Raw genomic sequence first — 9,711 nt, forward strand, 5'->3', positions numbered from 1 at the left:
CACCCCTCCGACAGACCCTGGCTCTCACCAGTGCAAGCGTTTTGCCTTCCTAAGAATGCAGTGAGTGTAGGACCTGCGATGACGTTGCGGTCTTGTGATTGGTCGCGTGACTGGCGCGTGACCGCGACGTCATCGAAGGTCCTTCACTCACTGCATTCTTAGGAATGGAGGCAGACGCTTGCACCGCTGAGAGCCAGGGTCCGTCGGAGGGGTGAGTATATCCATATTTTTAATTTTTATTCTTTATTTTTTACATGAATATGGATCCCAGGGCCTGAAGGAGAGTTTCCTCTCCTTCAGACCCTGGGAACCATCCAGTATAGCTTCCGATATTTGTGTCCCATAGACTTGTATTGGTATCGGGTATCGGTATCGGCGATATCAGATATTTTTTGGATATCGGCCGATCCAATCCGATACTTTTGAATATCGGAAGGTATCGCTCAACACTAGTCACAGCACATGCATAGAGAACCTGTTTGTTGGGCTCTCTATGCATGTGCTGTGACTGTGACACATCTGCGACACATGCAGCTGCAGCGCCGATCAGCTGATCGTCCGGCACCATCCAGGAAGCCGGGTTCCCTCCGCAGTTCATGCTAAACAGCCCAGGAATTTACAGGAACAGGAGACTTTTTGCCAAGAAGAGTGGGCAGCTTTACCATCTGAGAAAATAAAGAACCTCATCCACAACTACCACAAAAGACTTCAAGCTGTCATTGATGTTAGAGGGGGCAATACACGGTATTAAGAAATGGGGTATGTGAACTTTTGATCAGGGTCATTTGGATGTTTTGGGTTGTCATTATGATTTAAAAAGAGAAAACACAGTAGTTTGACAATAAATGGCTTCACCCAGCCACTAACCATGAGTGGAGAAAAAGTTTTGGTGTTATCATTCATATTCTCTGAAAAAAGGCCAAGAAAGCAAAAATGTTGCTGGGGTATGTATACTTTTGTACACAACTGTATATGGCAGAGACAGATTATGGGCGGCTTTGTAGGTCAGTGTTAGTAGTTTTGACTGGATACATTGGAGAATTAGGGGCCAATAAGGAGATTTGGTGAGTGGAGATGAGGAGGAGTAGTGCGGGGAGAAGGATTAATCGGGCAACGGAGTTAAGGATGGACTTAAGAGGTGCAAGAGTGTTAGGTGGGAGGCCAAAGAGGAAGATATTGTAGCACCCCAGGTAACCGGTTGTTACAGTGATGTTGCCTCCCTTTTGGGGAGGGTGATATCATGCTTGGAGGCAAGGAGGATTCTCTTTACCAGGTAACGCACTCACATTCAACACATTCCGAATCCAGGCCAGAAGTAGGAGCTCAGGACCCGGATTCAGGGGAGCTTCCTTAACTTTAAGAGATCTGGTCTGGAGGAGGAGAGAGATCAGTCTGGAGGAGACAGTGAGGAGAGAGGAGTAGAGCAGAGAGTGTACGATGCCATGCAGCCAGGACTGAGCTGCCGCTCCAGGAAAGGAAAAGAACCCTAGGGGTTGAATTGTAGAAGAGCTTAGTTGGAAGGAGCACAGTGGAGGAGAGACTCAGAGGGGAACAGTGTCACGGGAGACCTAGGCAGGAAAGAGCTAATAACCCGGGCCCCTGCGATTTCCCTCAGACTAGGGAAACCCTGACTGACCCTCTCCCAGAGTTTACACTGATGGTGTGCATGTCTGGGCCTCCACCCTCACCCTATCTCCTGTTTCAACCCTAGGCTGAAACCACAACCCACCACCCAGTGAAGAGTCCACACTCCAATACCCACAGTCAGCACAGACAAGGATAACAGAAAAATAAGCACCACGCCGCAGTCACTCAGGAATACACTATAAATGCAAAGGGCAAAACAAATACAAATATAGGAAGGAGCAAATAAGACAAAGGGAAATACACCACCAGCAACGATACTCCAACTACTAGCTCACCACTCCAGACCGAGATAACCACACACAAGACAGAAGCTATAATCGGCGACGCCCAATGTTCAGGAGAACTATTTAAAGGCAGTGGGCATGGCCCAGCTTCCAATCCGAGCACCAGGTAAATTAACCCCGGACCAGCTAGATAAAATCTAGCCGACGCCAATGAGTGCATAGTGGTCAAAAGCGGAATTACCGCTGTCTTTTGAACGACCTGGTCTGAACAGCGTCCGACATGACAAACAGCGACCGGACACCCTCAGGGCCAGAGCATGGTAACCGGGCACCAGGAGGCCGAGGTCGTGTTGTTCTCCAGGACGCACGGCAGAATCAGAGGGCATAGGACTGTATGTCAATTGCCCACACCAAGTCTGAGGTGAAGCAGTATCCTGAGAGCCCGGGTCATGATAGAGACCCTGTAAAATGGCTCACACTGCCTATCGTACAGACATCTGTCTCAGGACCGGAGAGAGAGGACCTTGCCAGCAAGCTACAAGCAGCAGGGACCTCGCCAACCAACGCAAGTAGGAAAGGCTTGTGGACCTCACCTGGAATAGGGATCCCCTATTGCCTCCAAGCCGGCCGGACCACAGCTACTCCTGCACTTGGTACCCTGGACTGAGGCTGACTGCTACTATCAGTAAACGAGGTAAAGACTGCAAACCTGTTCTTTACTAAACCGTCCACCACGCCATCTGCGCTATACACCAAGAGCCCTGGGGATATACTTCATCTGTGGGAAGTTATACCATCTGTTACACCCGGTCCGGTCCTGTACCTTCGCGGGGTCCCCATCAGGACTCCCACTCTGTGCCAGCTCCACGCTGTCCGGACACGGCCTCTGCTTCGCCTCCCTCCTCTGCTTCCTGGCATGCAGCCAGCAGGTTCTCGAGCTGTGTGCTTAGGTCGCGCATGCGCGTGCTCGCTCCCAGTCTCTTAAAGAGACAGCGCACATTTTCCAAAAGGTGCTTCTGACCAATAGCATGTGAATGATTACTATTTCTAGTCCTTCTACCATAGGGAGGGTGCTGGAGCAACAAGTATCCTCAGTTGCTAACTTCCGGTTCCTGCTAGCATGTGCTTCTGTTCTCAAGTCTCTGTCAGTGCTTCGCTTACACTGTTTATGTCCACAGACTATCTGCTACCCATTACCTGGCTTTTCTGTACAATCTCCAACCTGCTTACTCCAGTTACTTCTCATCCCGCCAGTCACCTGAACCTCAGGACAACGTCGGTATTGCTGGAACCAGCTGCTACCCGTACCCCCGGTATCCACCGGTTAGCTCTACGTCACCCTCTAACCCTGTTTGTCCATCTGTCCCGCTGGGTCAGCTACCACGAGTCCAGGGTCTAACTGGAGGTAGCACCCGTGTCCCCCAGGTATCCCATTCTGACCCTGATCGAGGGGTCTTACTACGGGTGTCTGGGGCTCACATAGTCACGCCCCCTTCTGGACCATGGTCCAGAGGTTCCACGTTCAATTACAATAAAAACGAATGTGAACTTTACCACCTGTGCCTCCGTTTCCATTCGTTACACCATCTCAGCTGCTTTAACATCACCCCAGAGGACCCCTTTAAGCAGCGTCAGTCCCTACTGACCGAAAAGAGGTGGTGTCACGAACAAACTTTATTCCTAAAACCCTTTAAAGACTTTCCCTTTAACATGGGCGCCCAGGGTCACGGACCGGGTCGTGCCACCGTGACATCCCCTTGTAAGCTGACCGGACCCAGTGCCGAGTACCCCAGGGCCCTGGCATGCGACTCATTTTTGGCATCACAAACAGGATGGACCGACCCAAAAAATCAGGTTATGTGCACCTAAGAGACTGTGTTGTGCTGAGAGACTACTGAACTGTGAATTGCGCAAAAACCACCTCCATTATAAACACCATGTGGCGTGCAGGAGGAAAAGGGCGCATTGTCGTGGGTGGCTCCTGGAGGAATGGCGCGAAAACCATGGCCGCCCCTCATCAGTATTGCTATGTCAGAGAAATATGCCCATCAACTAGAGAAGTCCGCCTCCTGATCTGGGATGGTGGGAAGGAGAGAAAGAACATCCACGAAGACAGTAGAGTAAAACCATGGGAAACGAGACCGAGGAGGCAGTGCCGGAAAGCAATATGGCGGAGGGAGGTGAGCGGACATCGGAGTGTGGGGTGGAGCAGGAGGACTCCCCCAGCCGGGACCTGCACAAGCTATACCCATTACCAAGGATGGATCGGGACCTCCTGCGGAGAGAAGTGGAGAAACTCACCCAGCAGCTCAAGCGGATGCAGCAGGAGACCATGGCCGGGTGGAGAGAGGCCTTCATTGGAAGTCTTGCCGGATGACCGCCAGCTACCCTGACCGGCGTGGAGCAGAAAAGAAGTTTCGGTGCTCCGGAGGCAGAGGTAAGGGGCATGACCTTGACAACCCCAGTGGCGGAAGACCCGACGGACATTCCCAACTCACCTCCACAGCTATACACACCCGACCAGGGATTCGAGGCCCTCGGTGACACACCACAGCACCTTGAGGGTATCCCGGTCACCGGCTCCACAGCAACTCCTGGGCCCAACAACACCTTGCTGGGCCCCTTCCCAATTCCACCGACTCCAAAGCCCAGAGGGGTGCATTACCGGTTACCCCGGGATGACAGCCGCTGGAGGCAGATGAGGGACCCATTCATTCCAATTAGTGAGCACCTGACTCGCTCCCCGAAACCCATGGTGTTTGCAGGGGGACCTGCGGAGGAGGACATCGTCTCCCTCCAGGGAGAGATCCCCATGATTACGTGGCGGGAGCACTGCAGGTGCTGGGAAGAGAGGGAGCGACAGGAGTACCTAGCCTAAGAAGCGGTGTTCGAGGAGAGAAATCTGGCAGGGAAGGCCTGGATGCGTAAGACCCCCCAGGCAGAAAGAGGACCACTGCAGCACGGAGAAGTGGTGGTCTTCAACCAGCGGAGGGGCTGGGGCTTCATCAAAGAGGCCGGTATGATCAATGAAATTTTTGTTAACCGGAGAGATGTGGAATCCCATCTGATAGAGGGATACCCTGACAAGGACCTCAATGCAGGAGACAAAGTGACCTATACCCTCCATATAGGCGAAAAGGGCTGGTACGCTCTGGACTGTAAAAGATGCGTATTAACCTCAGTGCCTGCAGGCACAGCAGGCCAGGCCAGTTACCAAGTGTAACCAATCCACCCAGACACCAGTGGTGGAACCAACCAGCAGACCCTGGTGTGCAGTTCCAATGGAGCGATATGACCCAGAGCTTTCCCGGTCAGGGAGTAGCAACCGTTCAGAGCTACCCTAGCAAAGGAAATAAACAGTTTACTTTCTAGTTTGAATGTGAATATGACTGAAAAGAATTAAATTAACCCTGTTGGAATATGCCTTTGTTGTTCCAGTTTGAAAGTTTAATAACCCGATCAGGTTTCAGTTATTTGTTTAAAGGAGAAAGACAAAAAAAAGAACTTGTTCCAGCTCCATATCTGCAAAATTCAGGCTTGAAACTTTATTTTGCCAATTTAAAAGCAGTGGAAATATGCTCTCCAGAAGCACAGCGGGACAAGAGCGACGCGTTTCGATCACTAAAGATCTTTAGCAAAGCAGCCTGAATTTTACAGATATGGAGCTGGAACAAGTTCTTTTTTTTCCTTTCTCCTGTGACTACGTTGATTAGCGTGGAGTTCCTTGCACCTGCGGTAGTTACTCGGTGAGCTGGCTTTACTTACTATAGTTGTGTCCTACATATTTGTTTAAAGGACACTGAGATTATGGACGGTGAATGATCCACAAACTGTCTTGTATATAGTTGGCACCTCCTAAGGTGGTTTCTACTGGTTTTACATACAACTGTTAAAGGGACTGTGTATTAATATTTGTCTTAAAGGTTACATTTGTTTCCAGTGACCTGAAGAAAAACCCATTTGGCGTGGCAGAAGACGAGGTCTGGAGATACGCCTTGTAGCCTGCCCAACCCTACGTTGGGGGTCAGCGGAAACGGGTCCCCCATATTGTGACTGTCGTTTAAAGTATTACTGATATTAATTTATTTGAATGATAACAAATGTACAATCTGAAGCGTTAAAGTGGTCATATTTAATATAGTTAGAAAATCAGTAAGCATTAAATTAGATATGCCAGAGAGTTGTATGAGTTTGACTTTTCACTTTTGACCAGTTGAAGTGTTGCACTTTAGAATTAAGCAAATCTGATGTAGTATACCTGTGAAGGTAGTCGTCATTTATAAGAAAGGTTTTGCACTTTAATTGTAAAGATAGTATACCCTTAGAGGGTGATTGCGTTTCATAGTCTGTTATAGTACGGTTTTCTATTCTTGAAAGTTAATATGTATATTGATGTAAATATGTTTGCAACGTTTAAATATTAATTCCTCCGATAAAGAGAAGCCGATGTTTATATTAATTAACTTGTTATACCTGTTCTTAAGCATTTAAAAATGTTTTTGCAAGTCTTGTAATAACCTGCTGTTTATATTTTCTTTTGCCCAGTCCGGGAGTACTCGAGTTAACGGGGGGATGGAGTGTAACACCCCAGGTAACCGGTTGTTACAGTGATGTTGCCTTCCTTTCAGGGAGGGTGATATCATGATGCATCAACATTGTTTAGAACAGAAAGCATCAGAATTAAATTACTGCATCATCACTGTTTGTGATAGAAAAACATCACCATACTACACCTGTTTCCATCTATCGCCGCCCTTCTCTGACTCTATGAAGCCAGAGCTGTCTATCAAAAGAGGAGGGAGGTGGAGATTGAGGGGAAACAAGCAGATGGGGGGTGGATTTATTTGGCTCAGCCATGAAGCACCGACCGGCGGGACTTAGTTTGAACAGTCATTCTGTGCTGATAGAATCCCTTTAACTATAAACTGGACAATGTTACAATAGAACATTGGTCCAATTTCAAAAACAATGTGGTTCAAAAATAAATGAAACAATATCTACCAGATACAAGGGTACAATTTCTAAAGAGGAAAGGGAGTAAGCAACTAAAGACGCGTAGACAGATGATGTGTTGGAATACTGATTGAGGGATTCTTTACGTCAAGCAATGTGCTACTCAGAGGAAGTAAGTTTTTTGTGAGTAATGAAGGTTTGGAGGGTTATGCTATGACCTCATGCAGCATCTCAAATGCTGTCCTCCCACCCAGCAGAGATACTGCAGCAAGGTCCGCGGATATAATTGTGAAGGAGGAGCGGGGGAGCAGCACATTTCACCCTTTGTAAGGTAAAGGGTGAAATCTGCATTTACATCCATAGCATAAATTGACATGCTGCAGAGCTCAAACCCACAGATCTTATTAATTTATGTTGTGGTTATATTTTGTAGCACGTGCATGAAAGTTTAAGAAATCTTATGCACTTCGCTGGCACTGTAAAATATACAGCGCAAAATGCACTGTGTGCTTGTGCTGTGGGAACTTAGCGTTAGACTGTCAGTAGGAATGAGTGAGTGAAATCCACAATATATGGGAAGCATGAGGGAAGTGTATGGAAGACTGAATGTTAAGTGATATCTGCAATTTATGTGAAAAATGTGGAACAAAGCAGTATTAAATTTATTTTTTCAGTTACAGAATGCTTATTGGAATTAACCACCAAACTGGAAAAGTATACCGATCAGCTTACAGTAGACACTGTTTCCCTTATTATGGGAGGATAGGTGACACAAGAATATGTTCCATAGTGTGCTAGGGACAAAGCAGCATTATACTCCCCTGATGAGTAGTTTCTGAAAAACACATAGGGAGACATTTTTGAGTAATTTTGCACCCTCTGGCACTGAAGATGGTGTTTGTGTGCTGCTAAGACATTTTGGTTATCTGGGATCAGAAGGTCACAGTGATTTGCAGATATAACTGCTATTTGTATTCTGCAAGTAACTTGAGTGAAACCGATTGAATTTCACTTATTCGTTCAGGGGTTAAGGCCTCTTTCACACTTGCGTTGTTTTAGATCCATCACAATCCTGCAAATGTGCTTGCAGGATGCGTTTTTTGCCCATTGACTTGTATTGCCGATGGATCGCGATGTATGGCCATACGTCGCGTCCGTCGTGCACTGGATGCGTTGTGTTTTGGGGGACCGTCGGCACGAAAAAACGTTCAAGGGAACGTTTTTTCGTACGTCGGGTCCTCCATTTCCTACCACGGGCAGCAGATGCGTTGAAAACCTGCATCCGCTGCCCACGTTGTGCCAAATTTTCACAACGTGCGTCGGTACGTCTCGCCGACGCATAGCGACAGGCCTGTACCGACGCAAGTGTGAAAGAGGCCTAAGGCTAGGTTCACATTGCGCTAGGTGAGTCTGTCTAACGGACACGTTTTTAAGTAGTGAAAACGCAATATAACGCACATACTAACGCGCCCATAGACTTGCATTGTCTGACGCCTCGTGACGCATGCCAAATTTGGCATGCGTTAGTCACATAACGTTTTTTTCTGACGGACCTTGGAACGCGGCTTGCAGCGTTTTTGGGTCCGGCCAAGCTAACGCAATACTAACGGAAGCGTTAATTCTGCCATTGATGTCTATTGCAAACGCAGCCAGACGCAAATCTTGATAAATTTCAAAAAAGAACCATACGTTTTAATAGCGTTTGAGGGATGTCCATGTGGTCATGTGACAGGAAACAGGATTTCGGCCATTACTGTCCCCAGCGCACATCCTGAGGCCTGCTGCACACCAGAGAAAAAGTGTCTTGCAAAAGATCACAGGAAATGTAAGTACATTTGTATATATATATATATATATACTAGATGGTGGCCCGATAATGCATTGGGTATTCTAGAATATGCATGTCCACGTAGTATATTGCCCAGCCATGTAGCATGTAGTATATTGCCCAGCTACGTAGTATATTGCCCAGTGACGTAGTATACAGCACCCAGCGACGTAGTATACAGAACCCAGTCACGTAGTATATTGCACAGCGACGTTTGTCACAGTACCCTGTGTGAGCGGTGAGCAGAGGGGTGTATGCGGGCGCCGGGCAGTGAGTGCGGGGCGGCCCTTTTTTTTCTGACTGTGCGCGTCGCTGATTGGCCGCGGCAGCCATGACAGGCAGCTGCCGAGGCCAATCAGCGAATTAATACCGTGACAGAAGGACAGAAAGACGGAAGTTCCCTAGACAATTATATAGTAGATATCTCTGTATACATCATGGGAGTCTGTATGGTACGACGGATGTGTGTGTACTAAAAATGTATTGCTTTGTTGCAGATGTCGGATAGTGAGGGAAGCAGCAGCAGCAGCGTGTCTGCGGTTTTTTCTTCTCAGTCGGTAGGCTTGCACTTTAAAAAACCACTAAAATTTGTGTGAAAATTCAGTGTATTAAGCTATATATATATGTATAATCATGTTTCTATTGCAAATAGGAGTCTTCGGAGCCCGAGGCTGCTAGGCCCCCCCCAAAAAAACAGGCAAAACCAACAAAGGTACATAGCAGACATTTTTAAGTTTTGCAAACATAAATTTATTGATCAAAGAAATGTAATTTTTTTTTCCATTTACATACTCAATAGGTTGTGGCACACGGAGGACACAAGAGGAAGAAGGTTCCTCGCCGTCTGTCGTCTCCACAACTGCCAGTGGTAAATATAAAACTAGAAATGTATCTACAATCTACAATCTATCTATTTACTTTCTATCTGCTATATCTATAAACTATCTATCCACTATCTCTCTCTCTCTCTCTCTATCTTTCGCTGTATCTATCTATGTATCTATCTATCTATGTATCTATCTATGTATCTATCTATCTATGTATCTATCTATGTATCTA

The 9,711-nt window shown here is 47.2% G+C and overlaps 1 long non-coding RNA gene across 1 annotated transcript; it reads left to right on the forward strand.

Annotated features, from left to right (window-relative positions):
- The first annotated feature begins 9,119 nt into the window (after nucleotides 1-9,119).
- Nucleotides 9,120-9,475, forward strand: LOC143785781 (uncharacterized). Its single transcript, XR_013218079.1, has 3 exons — nucleotides 9,120-9,209; nucleotides 9,305-9,364; nucleotides 9,452-9,475. It is a non-coding gene; the product is annotated as an uncharacterized LOC143785781 (long non-coding RNA).
- Nucleotides 9,476-9,711: the final 236 nt, after the last annotated feature.

The sequence above is a fragment of the Ranitomeya variabilis genome, chromosome 7 (genome assembly GCF_051348905.1).
Source record: "Ranitomeya variabilis isolate aRanVar5 chromosome 7, aRanVar5.hap1, whole genome shotgun sequence".
NCBI classification, from domain to species: Eukaryota; Metazoa; Chordata; class Amphibia; order Anura; family Dendrobatidae; genus Ranitomeya; species Ranitomeya variabilis.